The following is a 9245-nucleotide window of genomic DNA, read 5'->3' on the forward strand; positions in this document are numbered from 1 at the left end:
AAATTAAAATGTTAAAATCAAATCTGATATTGTTTTACCTTTTATTTGGTGTGTGGAAGGTGTGCGGAAGAGGGGGTAGTCTTATACGGCGAGTATATAACAAACTCTGTATTTTGAGTGGAAATGTTAGGGGGTCGTCTTATACGCCCAGTCGTCTTATACGCCGGCAAATACGGTAATTGAAAGTTCTTAGCTACCTGAAATAAGATCTGCCCAACAAGCTGAACTATTTGCTCTAACTTGGGTTTGTCAGTTGGCCAAAGGCCAAGGAGCCAATATTTACACTGATAGTTGCTATGCATTTGCTGTAGCTCTGACTTCGGAATGTTATGGAAGCAGCAAGGCTTCTTAACTTCCTCTGGGCAGCCCATAAAAAATGGAAAAGTGGTTGCAGAATTTTTAGATGCCATACAGCAACTGAAACAATTGGCAATTATCAAAATCCCAGGGCATTCTAAAGCTACCACCATGGAGGCAAAAGGAAATCATTTTGCTGATGCTGCAGCTAAGCAGGCGGTATTGAACAGTCAAGTTATCCAGACCCAAGAATGTTCTTTGCTTTCTATTCAATCAATAAAAGGTTATCTTTTATAGTTTCAGTACACAACTACGGAAGATGAAAAAAGAATATGGCAACAAACAGAGGGAACCTTTGACCCAGACAGACATGGCTTGGACCTAATCAGAAATCTATTTTACCTATAGAGGCCCAACCCCATGTACTTCAACATGTACATGAGCTAACACATTGGGGTCCTAAAAAAATGATTTCATGGACTAAACAATATTACTGGAAACTTTCTCTTACAGTAGCTTATAAAATGTACAGCAGATATCCCATCTGTCCAAATATAACCCAGGAAAACCACTCCATGGATCCCAAGGACATTTCCCACTCCCTTTAGGCCCACTTGAAGTATGACAATTGGATTTTATCCAAATGTCACTATTTCAGGGGTACAGACATATATTAGCTATGACTTGTATGTTTTCTCGCTGGGTTGAGGCATTCCCTTGCAGGAGAGCAACAGCTTTTACAGTTGGTAAATTGTTATTAAAAAAAAAATAATTTCTAAGTGGGAATTCCCTCTGAGTTTCATAGTGACCAAGGGACTCATTTCACTGGGCAAATAATAAAATCCATTGGTAACATTTGGTCTATACTATAGGATTTCCATTGTGCCTATTACCCCCAGTCTTCTGGACTAGTGGAACGTGCAATCATCTAATCAAAATACAACTAGCCAAAATTTCAGAAGTTTTTAATCTCCCTAGACAAAAACTCTCCCTATAGTACTCCTCAACCTGAGATCTGCTCCTTTTGGTAAACATAAACTTTCTCTTTATGCAATAGTCACTTACCTCCCTATGCATCTGAAAGAAAGCATATATGAACAAACTTTGCTAAAAGGAGACATTTTACGTTATTGTCGAGGGTTTGTTAAACAACTTAAAAGACATTCATAAGTTAGTAACCAATTCACTTCACAATATGCTTAAATCTGCTGTTGAACCACTCAAGTGATTTAAAAATTTTATTTATTGCATTTTTCAACTCCAGAATTTTTATTTGGTTCCTTTAAAAAAAAATTTATTGATTTCAGAGAGGGTGAGGGAGAGAGAGAGAGGAACATCAATGATGAGATAGACAGAATCATCAATTGGCTGCCTCCTGCATGCCCCACACTGGCGATCGAGTCTGCAACCCTGGTGTGTGCCCTGACTGGGAATCGAACTGTGACCTCCTGGTTCATAGGTTGACGCTCAACCACTGAGCCATGCCAGCTGGGCTGGTCCCTCCTTTAAAAATAAATTTCTATCTCTTTATTGTTATTTTTTATTTGATGAGACTTTGTACTCCTGGTTTTCTTTACTTCTTTGTACAAAATACATTATTATTATTATTACCAAATTCATGCACAGGTGCAGTCCCTAGGCCTGGCCAGCGATCGAAGTGCAAGTGTTTGGCATGGAAGGGCAGGTCCCAGCTGACCTCCTGGCCCTAGGCAGTACCTGGGGTCCCTGGGCCCCCACGCACCCTCCTCCACCTGAGTCACAGCGCCCGAATCCCCACACGAAGATGCAGTAAGCACGGCTGGACACTGCGGGCAGGGGTGCAGTGTGGGCCTCTGGACCTCCCGGCAGCGCCACAAGAAGCTGGGCAGGCGTGTGCTCTCTCCAAACCGGCCTTGGCAGACCGGCTCCTGCACGAACCCACAGTGAGCCCAACTGGCCCCTGGGGTCCCTGCAGCTGCAGCCCTGATCACCTGGAAGCCCATTGAGGCTGGCAGCTCCTCCACTGCCGCCCGCTGCTAGTGCCTCGTCACTGACGCCTGCCATGATCTGCACTGCCCACTGGGGTCAGTGTAGTCATAGAGAGTGGTGGGACTCCTAGTCTAGGGAACAATTTGCATATTAGGCTTTTACTATATAGGATGTAGCAATTCCAGTAATTATATTGTGCCCTCCCTAGGATCTGTTGTTGCTGTTTGTTGCTTTTTTATTTGTTTATTGAATTTTCCGAAGAAATTTTGTAAGCTCTTTTTGTTGTTGTTATTGTGTGGGACTACTGAAGTCTCTCTTCCACTAGCTGAGTGATCAGCTAATAATTTGACAGAGATTTCCTAAATGCCTGGAACAACAATCACAGAAAAACCTCCCAATTTGCCAAGGGTCTCCATGGCATGTTGGGACACACCTTCAACACTCAGCCAGACAGGTAACAATTGTGCCTTAGCCTTCACTTCCTATGTGAGCAGAGTCTAGAGTTAAGAGCTCAATGTTTTCTCAGATGTTTTCAAGCATGTCCCAGCCCTGGGCATGCACCGGACCTTCTATATTTTCTAGAAATTATGGGAGCTTTTCAACGGCCTTATTCCCCCAAAGCATTTCATTTCCCAGACTTTCCTCCCAAGGTTTTTTTATTTTTATTTTTCCATTGCTTGCCCCAACTGTTATTTTTCCCTGAAGCTTCCAGAGGAATGCAGCCCTTCTGATACCTTGCTTTTAGATTTCTGACCTCCAGAATTATAAGAGAATAAATTTGTGTTGTTTTAAGCCACTAATTTGTTAAGCAGCAATAAAATAATACATGCTTCTTATTTAAATTTTTACCAAAGGAATATCCAATTATACCCAATGACACGTACTGAAAATATATCCTTTCCTCCCTAATTGGAAATTCAGGGATGGGGTTGTGTGGATGGGAGAGTTGTGTAAGAGTAACACGTTTTAAAAGAGCATTATGATTGCTGTCTCAACAATGGACTATGTGGGAAGGTGGAGATACAAACACAGGAAGATCAGGGAGAAAGCTATTAACTAATCCAGTTGAGAACCATGGTGGCTTGAATCAGGGTAGTGGAAGTTGTGGTGATAAGAAATAGTCAGACTTCATTTATATTTTAAAGATGGAAAATATTGGATATCCAGAGGGACTAAATGTGAAGTATGAGAAAAAGAGAAATCCAGGATGATTTTTTTTTTTTGCCAGAGCAACTGATAGAATGGAGTTGTCAATTATTAAAATAATAATAATGAAAAACTATACGAGGAATAGGTTTAGGGAAGAAAGACAATATTAAACATCTATATTCACCAAATGGAGTCACCAAGAAGGGTCTGGAAAAGTTAATGACTTTGGACTGGGTTTAGATGTCAGGGCTAGAGATAAAAATTTGGGGAGCATTAGCACATGGATGCCATGAGACTGGATGAGATAATCTGGGAAGGGAAGGTAGAGACAGAAGAGGGCTGGGCATTAAGCTTTGATGGACTCCAATAAATGTTGAGGAAAAGGAGCCAACAATGGAATTCAGAAGGAGTGGTCTATGAGGTAGAAGTAAAATCAAAGGAATATGATATTCGGGAAGCCACGTGAAGAACTCTTTCAAGAAAAAGGAAGTGGTCAACTCTGTCAACGCTGCTAAGAGGTTAACAAGATGAAACAGAAATAACCATTAGATTTGGAAACATGAAGTTTGAAAACTGCCAAAGTTGTTGGGACGAAGCCTGATTGATGTGGGTTGAAGAGGAAATAGGAAAATAGGAAATAAAACAGGGGAAAATGACAACCCTTTTGAAGAGTCTCGCTATAAAGTGGAACTGAGAAATAAAGACACATTTACAAAGGGAAGAGGGGTGAAGAAGCATTTTTTTGAAAGTTGGGACATACTCAATTGTATGGCTCTGAGCATCTTCTAGTGATATCACCCAATATCATATCCCTAATCCACTCTGAAATCGCCCTAATCCCCTCTGCCCTTTGGAAATCTTGGTCTTTAGCAAAATATCCTACTCCCTCAACCTGTTCTCTGAACCTTCACCCACTTATATGGATCAGAGTCATGTACACCAAGTTGGGCTGGGAGTAGAGCAGAACAAATTCCAACCATAGATATTCCCTGCTCCTTCTCCTTAATGGGAATTCATTATTAGACATCTTCTGGTTTTACTGATGCCCTTCCCAGGAATTCTCAAATTTGGATCACTTCTGACCTTTGTTAATGATACAAACACCTTGCTTCTACTCCAGACCTACAGATCAGAATGTTTTTAAGCACACAAGTTTGAAAACTACTACTACTGCCTACTGTGTTCTTTGCTGGTTGTTCTCACTTTTTTAATTATGCACTTAGGCTCTTAATATCTGCCTCTGGCATTCCAGACTATGTAAGACACATTTTATACATAATACCCTATCTCAACCTCAGATGTTGACTCTATTATACACCATTTGGCCCTAAGGTCTTTGACAAGAAGTAAAAGATACTCAGTCTTTAGCCTCACAAACTCACTGTTCAAGGAATCAAATAGTAGCCCCAAATCTATTTGAGTTCCCTTGGAAGGTAGCCAGACAAAAAAGCATTGTGGTTGGATATTCAAACAAAGGGATGATAGTGTTAGAGAAATTATGTTAAATCTGCCACTTAAACTTCAAATATGTAAGAGATGTTTCAGTGGTGTCATCCAAGACAGTTAAATCTTAAGGAAAGACAGACACGAATATTTGTAAAATGGCTGAATTACAAACTTTAATATAGCACTGGAGTTCTTCAAGTATTTGACAAAAAGGTATATGAGCATAAGGTCAAAAATTGTTTTCGTAAGCAATGTGTAACTGTTATTATCTGAAGTGATGCAAAGGAATTTTATCTCTGGCTCCTAGCCATTGGATGGCCTTAGGGAGCTGGTTACTCAACTCTGAATTTTATTTTTATCTCAGCTGTAAAGTAGAGATAATGGTACTTCCTACGAAAGCTGTTGTGTGGCCTGAATATAAAGTATTACTATAGTGCCTAGAACATGGTATATATTCAATAACCATTAGGTTCTCTCACTCCATGCTCCCATGGGAATCTAAGGCTTAAATATAGGCAACTTGATAAAATATGACTTGGGGACCTGGTTTTAAACTTATGTTTTGAGCAGAAGTATCAAGCGTACCAAGTTCTATACCAAGCAGTGAAGCAATCTGGGGATTTGGAAAGGACACCTCCAGATTTAGTAAAACAGCAGTCCTCATAAGCCTCGTGTAGGACACTATAAGGCACAAGCCCCCTCCTCCCTACCCCAGGTGTAAAATTAACAAATTTCTAAAGGGCTGGGAAGAGATTAATAACTGGGAAACTTACATGCATATATGCATAGGCCATGGACACAGACAATAGTGTGGTGAAGGCTTGGGAGAGGCTGGTGCAGGGTGGAGTGGGTCAATAGGGGGATAAAGGGGGACATCTGTAATGCTTTCAAATAAAGATAAATTTCAAAAAATGAGAATTTTTCTCAAAAGCAGAAGTGGAGTCATATAAGTAAGACACTATTTCAAGAAAGGTATCTTAGGTCTATAATAATAATTAGAGAAAAATTAAACGATACAAAATAAACAAAACCTCTGCAAAACCGAAAATCTTCCTGAAGATAGAGGTAAAAGGAAAGGAATTGCAAGGAGAGAAAGAGAGAGAGAGAGAGAGAGAGAGAGAGAGAGAGAGATCCATTGATTGGTTGCCTTCCATATTCATCCCCACCAGGGATTGAACACAGGTATGTCCCTTGACATAGCATTGAACTGGCAACCTTTTGTGCACAGGACAACACTCAGCCAACTGAGCCACTCCAGTGGCCACCTCACTCCTACCAAAAGACCAAACACTTCCAAAGCCTGCTCACTATTTGGTGAACTTCTTTCACCTACTCTGTTCTGGTCTTTGGATACTTGCTCTCCCTTCAGGACAGCCTGTGACAAATAGGGCAACTTAGTAGAAGCAGGAACCCCAATGAGGAACTTGCTTGCTTCTTGCATCACTGTTTGTGGAGGGTCAGGGTGGGGCCCTATGTCAGCTCTGTGTTGTTCTCTGTGTCCGCTCCACCAAACTCCTTGTTGTGGTTGTGACTTACTTAGTATGATGCTGAGAGAGCTATCCAAATATTTGCCATGTCCCCAGCCCTACCCATAGCCCATGCTGACTAGTCATCCTGTTTTCTATCGTGTTACTAACTCATCCCATATTCCCAGGGCCACCGATAACAGAGTGAACTGACTGAAGAGCAACCAAAACACAGGCTGGCCTGCATACTGTGCAGTGGGATCACATGTAGTGCTGCGCCTTAATTGAGGTATGGGTTTGCTCACTGAAGAATGAACCTTACAAAAGATATAGATGTATGAAAATTTTGAATTTATATATTAGAAGCACTTTCTGCCACCCAGAATGGAAAAACAGCTTGTTTTGGGGAACATACCCTCCCTGTGTTCTGGGAAGTATTATTTTTGCACGACTTTTTAGTTAAGTGGATATAGTTAACTATCAATTTTTCTGGGGAAAGTCCATGATAATACTCAAATATAGAAGATTTATGTTGAAAACTGAGTGTCCTATTTAAAAAAGTAAATCTTTCTGTAGAACAACATCCCTGAACATGATATTAAAGACATTTACTCTAATCTGGCATTAGAATAGCTTATATATAAAAATCGCTATTTTGGAGAAATAAATGTGACTTGTTCAAGGAAGTAAAAGTAGAAAATTAGAACTGGAGACAAACCAATTATCCAAAACAAACTTGACTATTTGGTTGTAAGCCTATACCAGTTGTGATATTATTAAAAACTGAATTATTCATATTTTGGAACACACACTGCTCATTATTTTCAGAAGAACCTTCTGATGGTATGGAAGGACAGCCCCAAGGGTGGGGTGTAAAGAGAATGTGTGCTTCCCCCTTTAATCATCCTGAGAAAAGGTAAATTCTGGACCATACAATGAGGACTCTTTGGGAAAGATAAAAGCAACTTCCCCTCACCGAGCCTTGGGAATTTGAAAATGGACTTTAGGGAGGAGAGATTTGCTGAAGGGTACTATAGCAGGAATTAGGCTGGCCCTAATTGGGGTTAAGATAAGCATAGTTTCGGAACACTATGCTGAAGCATTTCAGGCCAGGACTAGGGTGAGGCAAGCAAGATACCCTGGGTGCAGCATTTCCAGAAGTGCTCCCTTTCAGGGTTGTGTAAGTGCCTGGTTGTCATCACAAGTGAGAAACCTACCTTATGAAATGTTATGCCCTGGGCACCTGGCTTGCTTCATCCTCGACCTGGCCGGGTGGGGCACTCTCCATTGTCGGAGAATGCTTTGTGTCAAACAGATTGTCACTCACAGGAGTTTAATTGCAGAATTCTGATAGATTCAGTAAATTAAAGATGAGAGCAGAGCTTCAGGAGTGTGATCCCCCTAGGGGATCAAAACATGCCACCCCCAAATATAATGCTGTGGCCTATTTATTGTGAGCTGAGGGCTCTTGGGGAATAGCACATGCAGGAAGGGCTCTTTGACCTCCCTCTTTCTGCCTAAAAGCAGATCATAAAATTTCCCTTGAGAAACTAGCCCTACCTGTACCAGAACTTTCTTATCAACAGAGGGAGTGAATGCCAAAATAAACCTGTACAAACAAACCTATGAAGACAACCCTTATTTTTCCATTAGTTCCCCCATATATTTTTTAGGCACTTCCTCACAATTTACCACTCCTAGAAGCTTAAAATCTTTTCCTGTGTCTTGTCTCTTCTCCAAAAATTAACATTCGTTGTGTTAAAAAACAGTAGCTAAGCTCTCTGTCCTAACTGCCTCTTCCAGTCTTCAGTTTTCATGAAAATTTTAAATGAAATTTATATGCTTTTCTCCTGTTGATATGCCTCATGTCAGTTTCATTCTTAGCCTGATACCACAACCTAAGAGGGTAAAAAAAAATGAGTTTTACCTCCCCTGCAGGAGCTATGAAAATGTTGAAGAGAATAACTGAAATTTTGAGTATACAGAAACTGTGAGCTGGAAATTAGACAAAGGTGAGGAAGTCAGTTGGTAAAAAAAAGGAACAGGCAGAGTAGTAGCAGATAGGCAGAGAGTAGTTAGTCATGTTACACTAGAGCAGCGGTTCTCAATCCCCTTTGGGGGTTGAACGACTCTTTCACAGGGGTCGCCTAATTTGTAACAATGAAATTGGGGGTCACCACAACATGAGGAACTGTATTAAAGGGTTGTGGCATTAGAGAGAGAGTTTTTGAATTTCTTTTTTTATATATACACTAGAGCAGTGGTTCTCAATCTTCCTAATGTCACAACCCTTTAATACAGTTACTCATGTTGTGGTGACCCCCAACCATAAAATTATTTTCGTTGCTACTTCATAACTGTAATTTTGCCACTGTTATGAATTGTAATGCAAATATCTGATATGCAGGATGTATTTTTATTGTTACAAATTGAACATAATTAAAGCATAATGATTAATCACAAAAACAATATGTAATTATAAATGTGTTTTCTGATTGTCTTAGGCGACCCTTGTGAAAGGGTTGTTCAACCCCCAAAGGGGTTGTGACCCACAGGTTGAGAACCGCTGTACTAGAGGCTCAGTGCACGAAATTAATGGAGGAGGGGGGGTCACCTCAGCCCAGACTACACCCCCTCCAATCTGGGACTCCTCAGGGGCCTAAACCAGCAGTCGGACATCCTTCTCACAATCCTGGACTGCTGGCTTCTAATTGCTCACCTACCTGCCTGCCTGATCACCCCTCACTGCCTCTGCATGCCAGCCTGATCTCCCCTAACTGCCCCCCCGCTCCCCACTGGCTGGTCGCCCCTAACTGCCCTCCGCTGCCGGCCTGGTTGTTCCTAACTGATCCCCCTTCCCCCCCACCAGCCTGGTCATCCCTTACTGCCGCCCATGACGGCCTGGTCACCCCTAACTGC

The sequence above is a fragment of the Myotis davidii genome, unplaced genomic scaffold (genome assembly GCF_000327345.1).
Source record: "Myotis davidii unplaced genomic scaffold, ASM32734v1 scaffold946, whole genome shotgun sequence".
Taxonomy (NCBI): domain Eukaryota; kingdom Metazoa; phylum Chordata; class Mammalia; order Chiroptera; family Vespertilionidae; genus Myotis; species Myotis davidii.